Below are 13,036 nucleotides of genomic sequence, written 5' to 3' on the forward strand. Positions count from 1 at the left end.
GACTCACAAAAGCTTGTATGAGTATGTGAAGTGGTGCTACAGGACTACTCTTTCACATATTCCTGCATTGCTTTTTGAATCATCCCAGAAACATCCAACTGCCTATTGGTAGAAGTGCAAAGAGGGCACAATCCTTTGCATTTGTATGAATTGCATTTGACTATTCTCCTAATATTCTCATTTAATTCTCATTTTGAATTCCTTTGGGTCAATTTAAAAAGGAGTACCACATGGGTACTTTTTAACATACTCTAAAATGTCTTTATGAATAGGCTCCTATGTTTATTTTACCGTTAATAAATATGCAGTTAAGGCATAGGTAAAGTGAAAACTCCCAGCCCCCCAAACATTATGATTTCCACAATTTACTTGTTGGTGTGCTACTTCACAAGCACAAAAAAGCTTCAAACTATTATTTAACAAATTCCAAAAGTTTGTTTTTATTCTAATGTCTATGTGTTCCCCTCTCATGTGAGTGCATGAGCACCAGTTCTGACTCACTCTTGTCGGACCATGCAGAAAGAGGTTCAAATAATTCTTGCAAAATTAAAGAAAATGAAGATTACACTTACCTTGCTTCAGGAAGCAATGTTCACAGGTAAATGTTTAAAAGTATACTGTCCTCTACTGGGTTAATGCTGCCTCACGCGCCTCCTTAGTAGAATACCAAAAGATAAAGATAATGCCGAAGAGCAACCTACTACACCACACCGCCACTGCTGGAACACATGCCCCAGTCTCAAATGTAAACAAATTCTGATAACCGAAAGGCATTTGCACATACCTTGGGGGAGATTTACAAGCCCCTTCCCCCACTTTTGCGTCACTTTTCCCATGTTAAAAGTTTCACAAAAGTGGTGCAAGGGGCTTGTAAATCTGCCACCTTGGTTTTAAAGTGATGGGGTGCTGTGCTATGGAGTAGCCTTGACCACATAATGCACTCTGTGTGACCTGTATATCCTAACCTTTCCCTGCATAAAGCTACATGTGAAATAAATCAACATATATGCAAGCTTTGCCAGTGAAAATCATTTTGTAGTTTTTGAAAGAAAAGTTGTAGTTTATCTCACAATTTGAAATGCATGAGTTAATAGGTGTAGGGTAACATACATTTGGAAGAACCAGTGTGGGCGTAGAGTATGGGTTTGAATTTTCCTGATATTTATTTTCTGTAGTAGTAGAATTGCGTAAAGGCACATAATCTGAGACAACATTGATGTGAGAAGGTCGAACTAATTTTTAGTGCATGGAGAAGTAGGTATATTCAATTGTTTCGTAATGATATGGCAAGCTCTATATTATTCATATTTAATGTATGAGTCTCATCGAATTCCAGCTTTTATTTGATTTTTGCATTTGTAGAGGTGTTTATACCATTATAAGCTTAGTAATTTCATAACCAGGGTAGGAAGGTAATTTTGTCTGGAAAGTCTCCAAAACACCCATTTTGACAAAGCTGAGTAGTTGAACAATAATTATAACAACATATCACACTCTGAAAGTCTAACATATGTTCGCGAAATGCATGTATTACTTCATCAAACTTGTGTCCTACACAGTACTCTAAAAGTATGATTCACATTATATTGTCAATTTATAATTCAACAATATCATCAGGCAAGGCTATGCTTGAGTACCCCACAAACATTGGTTTGCTTAACATGGGCAGTACCTATCACTTCTACTCATAGGACTACTGTTACTTATCCATTGGAATTAATTCACTATGACACCAGTTGGTGTCTTATTGTGTACTATTCTGATATTATCAGGGGTGTGGAATTTATTCAAATATCTACTCGTCCATGGGGCAGGTTGCTTCATAAATCTACTTGTCCTGTAACAAAATCCACTTGTCCCTTTGGTGCCATGTAGTGCCGCGACAAATTATGTCAGCAATCTCATTATATAAGAGCTCTAATATAGCTTCTCTGATCATGCCAGGGCTCATACAATAGCATTGTTTGAATACTTGCAATGCCCTTGTGTTGCCACGTGTCCACAGATCTACGTACTGGGGCTGAAGGTAGTGGTAAGCAATAGTTCCAGGTTTAGAATGCCCTTTTGAGTCTGTGCAAAGCTACTAACTTGCATGTTGTAAGGGTTTACAACAACTCTTCTCTAATCTTTTCCCATACTGAGAAATGTTGGAAATTTACTCCTGACAAAGGCAGACGTAAGCCTTCTTCCAGAGTTGGGAAAAAAGGGGTTGGATGGAAAGTGAATTTGCAAACACTCGCGTGAACAAATCTACACATGCATATCTGCTTATGCTAAAATACAGTTCACAAATATTTTCTAGGAGTGCGATTTTTTTGTCCTACTTTTATACATTCTTAGGAATTCACAAAAGCTGTATAGCTGCACTTATTGCAAGGACAAAAACCTTGGAGTCTGGGTGGACAGTGCTCTTAATTATCAGACCCAGACTAAGAAGGAAGCAGGGTTGTGTTTTGGGCTACTTCGTGGGCTTAAGCCCATCCTTAATTTCGTTGATCCTACTACCAGACAGCTGAACCCGAGCCAACGACCGGATGGACTGTTGTAACGGTGAGATTTTGAGTCGGCTCTCTCCAGAACTTTTTATATCGAAAAGTTGGATGCCCGTTCCACCAGCCGCCCTTTCCTTGATATTGTGAACAACCGTGGACATCCATCCCTAGAACAGAATCCTCGACTTGCATACGCTCATTAAAGGGCTACCCTGCTGAAAGTATACTATATCGTTCCCAGGAAAAAACACCTACGAAGCTGTTTCCTCTTATCAGTCTTGCATCATAAGCTACTTGTAACACCTTATTTTAACCTGGAGACTTCCTCCTCTAAGCATTGCTTTACCTAGATCGTCCTGTGTGTACAAAGTGACTACCGTTTGGATGTTTCGTTGCCCATGTGTGTTTCCCATCGTATACTTGCCCTGATGAAGGTGCGGCCCTAGATCGGGCCTAGCGCTGAAACGCGCGTTGGCGTGGTTACGTTATGTCCTGCTAGTGCCACCTCTGTTCCCCAGCAAGCTGCTGAGAGGACACCACAGGACAACTTCAGTGTATCTGTGTACGATGTGTACTGAAGGTTGTTGGAGTGCATGAAACGAATATGAATGTAGGAATGTGTGAGCAGAGAATAGTAAAATGCTTGTGATGGTGAATGGAAGATGAATGGGAAACTTGGGCGCTTTATTTAAAGTCAATGTGATTGGATTATTGTTATTTATGTACATGTTTGATAGCACACTTTTTGTATACCTTGTGAAAAATATCTACCAAAAATAAAATTATATATTTTTTCACTTTGGTGTCTGAGTCACAGTAAGCTGCATGAATTGACAGTGAGCTCTAAGTTGTGTTGACCTAACAAATGTTTTTGGACTCTTTTTGAGCCTTTAAATTAAATGTATAGGGCAGATTTAACTCCTCTGATTCTTGGTATTTCCTCCCCTGCTTGTCTGCCCTGCATCTGATCCAGGGGGCTCCTACTTGTATTAATTACCTACTACCAGACAGACCATCGTGCAGGCGACAATCTTGTCTCGCCTGGACTATGCCTTTGTGCTTTATTTGGGGGCCAATGAGGCAGAGATTGCTAGGCTGCAGAGAGTGCAGACCACAGCGGCAAGAATGCTACTGGGTCTGCGTAGATCCAGTTCAGGATCTAATGCACTTCAGTGCCTATGCTGCCTTCCTATGGCCAATTTCATAGAGTTTAAGGCTCTATGTATGGTGTTCAAGGCATGGAAACTAGCCTCACCCGAGATTTTGTCAGATCTGGTTCAACCCTATGTCCCTGGGCGCCAGCTTCGTTCCTGTGGTCAAAATCTATTGGTTGTCCCGCGGTGAAGAAAACTAGGGCAGAAGGAAGATCATTCAGAAATAAAGCCGCAAGACTAACACTCTACCAGTTCATATCCGTGGTATGACTGGCTACTTGGCGTTTAGGAAGGAGATTAAGACCTTTCTCGTTCCTATGATCTAGTCCTGTAGTGTGTCATAAGTAGCCAACTCTCCAGTCTCCACTCAGTAGCGCCGGGATGCTCCTTTGTTGGGGCAGCTGTTGCGCTTTAGAAATGCTTTTAACATTAACATTAACATATACCATGGGTGCACTTTTGAGACTTTTATAATTAGGCCCCTAATTTAGTATGGCCATCACCTTTTACGTTTCTTAAAATTCTGTCACTCTCTCTGTATCAGCTGGCTTCACTGTGAGTGACAGCATTCCACTCGTTAGCAAAGAGTATATCTGCAGACAAAGTAGTTTTGATCAGTGCCAGTAATTATTGTGGCAATGTGTGCTTTTTGAGACCAAAAACAATTTTTGCTTTTGCCAATGTTTGTTATAATCGTGAGGGCATGCAGCTCCCACACCATAACATTTTGCAAAAACCATGACAAAACTAAAAAGCTGACTACCAATTTCAGAGCTACTGATTTTGCCAATGCTTGTTTAGTTTTCTTTCCCATAATGTCATTGAATCTGGTTACACTGATTTTCCATAATGAATATTTTTGGGAAATACTAGCATGCACCAACACATTACTAAATGATGCTGCAAATAAATGGTACCTGCAATTTTACAGTAGTTCAGCTAAATGTTTTTTTCCTGCTTTCATCTTTTGGTCAACATTTTATTTTGAAAGCAAAGAATCATCAATCTTGCTTTCAAGCTTCTGCAGCTATTTGCATCAGATCAGAGAGCATTCTGGGAGCATTAGATATAACCTCATATTGCTAAACTTTGAAAATGTGTATACACATTTTTATACTGGAACCATTGTCAGTAGTTCAGTCAGAGCTTACAACATTTACGTAGAGCACTCATCCTAATAATAAAGGCTTTGCATTAATGAACCATAAAAACGAGATTGAACAGCATTCACATATGGACAAAATATTACCTTAAGTGCAAGCAGTGCACTTCCCTGATCCATAATGTGGTACTGCACACTGGCATCCACAGGGTTTGTACTGCCAGAGCCCCGAACTATATGTCCTGGGCGTCAGGCTATAGGAATTCCACATCCCTGTATTATGAACCATATTTCACCTAAGGTACATTCAAAAGTAGATCAGCAAAGCCTTGATAAAGCAAGAATTTACCTGCACAACATATGTCCGCTGGGGCATTGCTAAATGATGGGATACAAGAGAATTTAATCCTACTCTGAAAGGATCTTCTATCACTTACAGCTCATAAAATAAAAGTTGAATTCAAAAATTGGCAATGTAATGTGAAGAGTATTTTTAAACCTATGGAGTCGGAAGTATTTCTGACGGATTTATTGTTCATATATTAGACTTTTCGAGTGTAATATGTTGTTATAATCATTGTTCAACTACTTGATTTGTCAATGTGGCTGTTTCTGAGATATTGGAGAATACATTAGAAATTCTGTATGTAAAAACGAGGTATTGTTCTCAATGCAAAGAAAAATACTGAATAGTAGGGGCTACTCAAAAAATACAGCAGGAAGCTTGAGAGCTCAGCCCGTGGCAAGAAGACACACAAGCGAAGTGTAGAGGTGCAATAGCTTTGAAAAGACAAAACATGTTTAACCAGAGCTTCCGTGAGCCAATCCAAAAACAGTTGCATTAATCCGCAAATTGCTATTTGTCATTTTAATTATCTCCAACATAAAAGATTATTTCAGAGAAATAAAGAGCAATGAGTTTTCCTGTAAATTATAATTGGCCCTACTAATTCAAAGTAATAAGGGACACACAATCAGTTTTCAAGGCTAATTCAAGTGTAAATGCACACATATTTTAGATGTATGCAAAGTAGTGCGGCTGAAGTATTTTACTATTACACTCTATGCTTGTTCAAGCTGGTTAATACCTAAAAAATGTACATCAAACAGGAGGCTTGATACAAATCACATATAACTTATAACATCTTTCTGTAAGTCCTAGACATCTCCTTTACCTAAACATTCATGCAGTGCCCCTCAAGTCACAAACAGCAAGCAACCTGGTGATACTCTCATCTCCCCGTGGACACCATTGAGGCCCTCTCTGGGAGGTCACGGCAAAACAAAATGGGATCAGGAGTGTAGCCACTGTGCTCAGGCACCCAAAAGCAGGAGACACTCAGGTGTCATGTCCACCAGCAATCACTCCATTTGGATCCCAGATGCAGTACTACCCCAGACAAGAAGTAGGCAGTAGGGCACCCAAACCCCTGCATTCATGGCTGTAGGGTCCCACCTGGCACATACTGAACAATCAGTGTTGCAAGCATTTGCCAAGAAAGATAAAACCAAATGAGAGAGAACATCTAGAAATGTCCTCGCTTTACAATGATACAGGCAACATGGTTCAGTTTCAACTAACACGTCTCCAACCACCTGGAAGGTTTGTCCACCAACTACTTCAGCAAGATTGCCTCTCACATCCTTCCTCTGTGAGCCTCAAAACTAATCCACACATTGACCCGTAAGACTGCCTCTTCTGCCACTACCAGAATACTCTTTAGGCTAGTCCTATACTGCGTACATACTTATTTACCCTTCAAACATGGTAGCTCTTCCGATGGATCCCCACCGAGACCAGGAAGACGGTCACCCAGGCCCTCGTCACCAGCCGTCTGGACTACGGCAACTCCCTCTACGCCGGAACCACCGCCAAACTCCAGAAGAGACTCCAGCGGATCCAGAACACCTCAGCACGACTCATCCTGGACATCCCCCGCCGCAGCCACATCTCCGGACACCTGAGAGACCTGCACTGGCTCCCGGTCAACAAGAGAATCACCTTCCGGCTCCTCACCCACGCACACAAAGCCTTACACAACCAAGGACCAGGATACCTCAACAGCCGCCTCAACTTCTACGCTCCCACGCGCCAGCTTCGATCGACCAGCCACGCCCTCGCCGCCGTCCCCCGCATCTGAAGAGCCACCACAGGAGGAAGGTCCTTCTCCTACCTGGCCGCCAAGACTTGGAACTCCCTTCCGACCCACCTCCGCCTGACCCAGGACCACCTCGCCTTCAGGAAGCAGCTCAAGACCTGGCTATTCGAGCAGTAGGGGACCCCCCCCCCCCAGCGCCTTGAGACCCTCCGGGTGAGTAGTGCGCTATACAAATGCTCTGATTGATTGATTGATTGATAGCTCACTCACCACTGTTGCTACTATAATGCTTACTGCTATTCTCAATTCTGCACATAGTCCAGAAAACTGCAAAAAGCAGAGATTGCTTATGATTTTTTTTGCGACAATCAAATGATCTGTTTCGTAGCAAAACACATCTATATTTGTCCTATATTTTTAATTTTAGTTCGTAGTGAATGCTTATCAAGGTAGGCACTAATTCGCATTCCAATTCTCTTTCCTATTATGATGATGATGACGAGGATAATGATGATGATGATGATGCATGGCCTCCATAGGAAGCCTATATTGTGTACACCAGATTCTAAATCGGGTTACTCACTGCTGTGACGCATTAACAGTTGATACCAAAACACATTACTCATGACACCTAGCTGAACAATTTCTCCAATACACTACTAACCAACTATTATTATTCAGTGCCGGCCCGTGTAGGGCGTTCCACCGGGTGGGGACGTGGGGTGGGCGAGGGGCAGGGGGGGGATGTGTAAAATACGGGAAACGGACGATTACAGGTAAGAAAATAAATAAAACGAATTTCGTTGCGCGCGTGCGACAACAAATGCGATGCAGCGCGCGCAACAAAATTAGTTTTATTTATTTTTTACGTTACTTACCTGTAATCGTCTGTTTCCCTATTTTACACCCCCCCCCCCCTCCCCCACCCCACCCTGCCCCTCCCCCGCCCCACGTCACCGCCCGGTGGAACGGCCTACACGGGCCGGCACTGTTATTATTATTATTATTATTATTGCTGCTATTGGTTTCTATTTTTGTAATTATGTTGTAATATTATATAACAAGTGTTTTTTTTTTATTTAGTGGTTTAAAGACTTGCCTGATGCAGTATAATTACACCACTCAAGTTAATAATGAAACGACCTTTTTATGCGTATTCTTCTGTTGCTCCTGCATGGCAGTGTGTAACCCAGAACGTCAGTCCATAGTAAACGGTGTCAGACACATTACTCTGCTGCGTGACATATAGCCGAACCAACTCAAAGAAGAATCCTTTCAGATCTCAGCAGAACATGCACACAATCAAACAATACAAACAGAAAGTGTCAGACAACGTATCATAAATATAACATCCCATATAGAATTTACTATATAATGCGGAATATGAACCTTGTTGTTGGGGTAGACAGTAACAGAGTACATTAAGAAAAAAAATCAAAAGACGCCTAAATCTAAAAATGCATGTAAATGTATCCATATGATATGCACTGTGGTAGGAAAATGACATCAGTTATAGTCGATGAATACGTTATTTAAAAATAAAACAAAAACACAGCATCCTCTATCCGAAAAAAACCTGAGCAATTGCTATGTAAATACTGTTGAACATTAAAAAAGAGAGCAGGCGTTTTTACGTCGATTTATTTTCCATGCGTGTCCTGTTGGATGAAATTAAGCAATTTCAGTTGCCTACTGTAGCATTTAATATGAGCCACATATCGTTCTCAGCATCTTTGTAAACATTATTTATGAATAAAAAGCAGTGAACCGAATCCTAAACCTTATGCTAGTGCTTAACCACTCGAATCAGTTAATACCAGAGCATTAATACTACGGATTCCAAGTGAAGGGTTTACATGTTTTAAATGCCAGGTGTGCTGTGTGCGTTCAAATTAATATTGGTGTATATTTGTTTCATTCGGATGACTTGCTAAAATATTTTTTAATTTAAATAATGTTTTGAAATATCTGCCTCCAATAATATAAAAATGTATCACTCAGCTTGTATTGCAATTTATGAATTGTAAATATGCTCTTTTGTACAAATATATGCCCAAATCCTTGAGAAGACGATCTTCATTTCGCATTTGCTTTGCTTCATCAACGTTTTGTCTCCCCTCGTGTACTCAGTTATAAATGTGAAAACTGCATTATCATTTTTTTTAATCTTTTTTTTTTTTTTGTGTGCTTGTGTCTGTAGTCATGTATATCTTAGGGCTTCACAGCAAGTCCGCGGCTGCAGCTGCCAAGGGCCTAGCTAGTACTTGGGTTTTAACAAGACCTAATTTCTGTTTGAGGTGCTTTCTCTGTCTTCAGCAATCGAGCTCTTTTCTAGGGATACAAAACAGATTCAGCGTTATGTCCCTTCTCGGTTACCTTACCTTACGACCACCTCTGCCCCTCATTCCATGCTAATCAATCATATGGATGCTATCATTAACATCAGCTGCTCTTGTCTGAGCAGTGTCTCGACAGCTGCCATCGGTATTTCTGGCTTCATTGGTAGCTGCTGTAGAAATTATCGAACGATCATTATTAATATAGGAAGACATAACGAGTCAAACCAGGATAAATCAAGAGGCTCTGGGTTGTGAAAATCAGAGTGGCTCTTTCACATGATTTATGATAAAGTATCGGGCATAGTGCACTTCATTAGGTTTTACGGAAGTCCTAAATTAACGCAATTCTGAAAGGTTAATTCTGAACACAAAATGTCATTTATTAATGCACGAAGGTGGTAATGCAGAATCCAAAACACAATAAATTCCAAATCCTTGACAGCACAGGGATTACTTTACCAGCGCAGCAGTTTTATCCTGGCCAATTGGGTCTTTTAAATTGCTCAGTTTATAAACTGCAAGAGGAGACTTTGTAAAACTGGCATTAAGGAAGGGAAACTGCTGGAATGGCTCAGCAGGAGAGACCAGAAAGAAGGGTGGATCGCAAAGGTGATACACGAAGAGGAGATCGTGATATGAGGTGATAGAGAGATGGTAAGGGCCTAAAGGACCACTTCTCAGCCATTTATATAGCACCACATACAGAGATTACCACCAATTGGAGATGGTAGAAGTCAAAGTCGCAGCTCTGGGGAAAGAAGATAGGGAACACCCAGTTCAAATATATCGGGGGATGAGCATTGGCTATCGTTATCACTACAACTTTTAAATTCAATCTGGGAGGTGCTCATGCTCAATGGTCTGCCCTATTGAACTGTTTAAATGCTCTTGTCAACCATAGTTTCCACATACTTTGTACCTTTGAGGATAGACTAAAACAAGGAATGCTAATGAAATGGTAATTATATTTAAAAATGTAAATCCAGAAATAAGTATGGCTAGCATTCCTCCATCTTTTGGATCAAAGAAGAAACTAATATGTTAGCTAATATAAATGCCAACCTCATAATGAAAGTGATTAAATAATTGGCACATCCCGACCAGCCACCAGAATAAACCTTAGGAGATGTCATTATTGTCAGCAAGATCGGTAAGAGAACTAATGGTATTTTTTTCAATAGATTCAAGGATGTGTTTAATTTAGTCAAATGGACCTTCATGTTCTAAGTAATGAATTAGATAGGCCTAGGTACTAAGTTACTTGTTTGGATGTAAGTATTGAATAGGTCACCATTGACATGGCCATAGTGAATGAAATGTTGTTTCCCTTATTTCCACTGAAGAATGGCACCATAAAACAAAGGCGCCCAAAAACCTAATTCTGTATCCCTTCATTGTGTAGATCCTGGTATGCTAATTTTTCAGAGATGCAATGAAACGAAAATATGTGGAGTGCATAGACTCTTTGGCCAGGAAGATGCAATGTTTTGTATGTCAACCCCCGTTTAGTTCATAAAGATCATCCTGGAAGTTGTCCACATACATGCAGAAGTGTAATTTCGGGGACGTGTTTGGGGTGTGGCACCCCAAATAAAAGAATTTTTAGCTTGGTAGTTGGGCCTGGGAGCCCTGAGTCAGGTCTACTATGTCTTTTTTTTTTTCTTGTCGTGATTTCACAAAAAAGTTTTAACTTGTTAATTTTTCAGCAACTTAAATGTACATAGTGATCAGCTTATCAAAAAAGTAGCAAACATGCACCCATAGAAGTACTCTATGAATGGATGAAAATGTAAAAATGTTTAGAATTCACAAACATTGGCAGGAGTGGGCTTGGAAAGCTACACCAGTCTCCGGGCCTTATTATGAGTTTCGTGGCCCGACTGCCGTAGTGGTGTGTCCGCCCCCACCAGCAGCCGTCATATTACGAGTTGTCCACGGGGCCGGCTGTGTGGAGGTTGGAATCTTGCGACAGTGGTGAGTACTTTTTACAAATATATCAATGCCTGTGTCTGCATTTTTTTTAAAGTCTGTTTATTGAAACAACACTCACCTTACAGCGCAGGGCAGAGAGAAACACAGTTGTACATATAATATCAAGTGACACTGACACACACTTCTTTTGAGCATTTATCATTGGAGTCAATGCATCGTTGGCACTGTAATGGCCTGTAAATGTACAATGAATAAGTAGAATAATATGAATGGCATAATATAGTTACACAGCCTTGGCTGTCCCCTTCAAGTAGGAAACTTACCCTGATCCCCTGAAGTCTCGCTAGCCCCCCATACATTGTCCCATTTTCTAGGGCAACAGCAACTATGATATATCATCTCCTCTGCTCTCTGACACCAGTCAAGGTCCAACTCCCAATATATGACATATTGGGGAGTTGATGTGCCCCATTTCCTTGTGATATTGCCTTTTGCAACCCCGGTCACCATCATCAGCCATATCTACTGGTAATTAGGCCAGCTTTCCTCCCTTTCCACCATCAGTAGAACCATTTAGTATGGAGGGGCACCGGATAAGACGTGACCCGGGATATCACCCCCACCACCTGTCGACAATGAGTTAGGACATGAAAAAGAGGTACCCTCCTAAGCACAACCTCTGGTATATAGTGGAATATCAGCCTTCCCAATATTATGCAGGAGAGTCCGTGAATTATACATCCTATGCAGGATCTTAAGTTTGACCAACCTAAACCTGGCTTGAATAGCTATTTTGCATGGTCCCTGAAGAGCCTCCATCCAATCATAAGCATCAATGTAGGACACCCTGTAGATCAGGGGAGTTGTCAACTAACTTCAGGCAAGTAGTGGAAATTCCTTTCTCGAGTATAGATTCAGTGAACAAATGGTTCTCAAAAGGCAAAGCATCTGGCAAGTCGCCACCTTCAAGTACATGCACCAACAGCGCATGTCCCAGTTGGAGGTATTGATAATGATTAGTCTCTGCCATTTCATACTCCCGACGTAGGGCATTGAACATTATCAGAGACCAATCTCTCCACACGCCACACAGATGTCTATAGTCGCTCAAGAGAAAATCCTCTCTGGTTACTCATCTCCTGTAGCAGATCACTATGCCATAGAGGAGCCAGGGCAGAAAGCTCGTCCCTCCAAACCAGAAAGTCCAGGGTCTGCCTCCAGATTCAGACACCAGTCTTTCCCAGTCTTTTGCAAAAGAGGATTGCCGCATGCCCACAAGTCCCCATTGCTTCTCTTTCCACTTGATAGGCCTGGTCCACACTATCAGCGAAAACCCACTCATTTACCGGCAGTAGCTTTGAGGCATAATAGTACTTCCTAACATCTGGGACTGAGAGCCCTACATCATATATCCCTCCTTGTAGTTTGCTGAGTGCGATGCACGGCGCACCGCCGTTCCTAAAGCGCAGATGGAGTTCTTGGTCTATTTTACATAAGAACTCCACTGGAATCGAACAGGGTGTATTTTGTAGCACATATAGAAAACATAGGAGGGTCCTTATTTTATAGAACGCGGCCTGGCCCATTGCAGACAATTGCAAGGTATGCCAATGTGCCACTTCATTGTGGAGACACTCGAGTTGAGGGTACAAATTCTTCTGATAAATCCTGTGTGGATCACGGGTGACGTAGAAGCCCTCGATCACCACTGGGACAGTGCATTCAAGACGGAGTAATGCCAATGGCCTTGATAGGGGGAGAATGATGGATTTGGACCAATTTATATGGTAATCAGAGTAACTATCAAAGAGATCAAAGTTATTAAATATACTGGCCACCAAAAAAGAAGGTGTTGTAACGTACAATAGGACATCGTCGGCATATAAGGAAATGTGTTCTTTCCAGCCACGGTGGCCCT

This window comes from Lissotriton helveticus, chromosome 6, assembly GCF_964261635.1.
Source record: "Lissotriton helveticus chromosome 6, aLisHel1.1, whole genome shotgun sequence".
Lineage (NCBI taxonomy): Eukaryota > Metazoa > Chordata > Amphibia > Caudata > Salamandridae > Lissotriton > Lissotriton helveticus.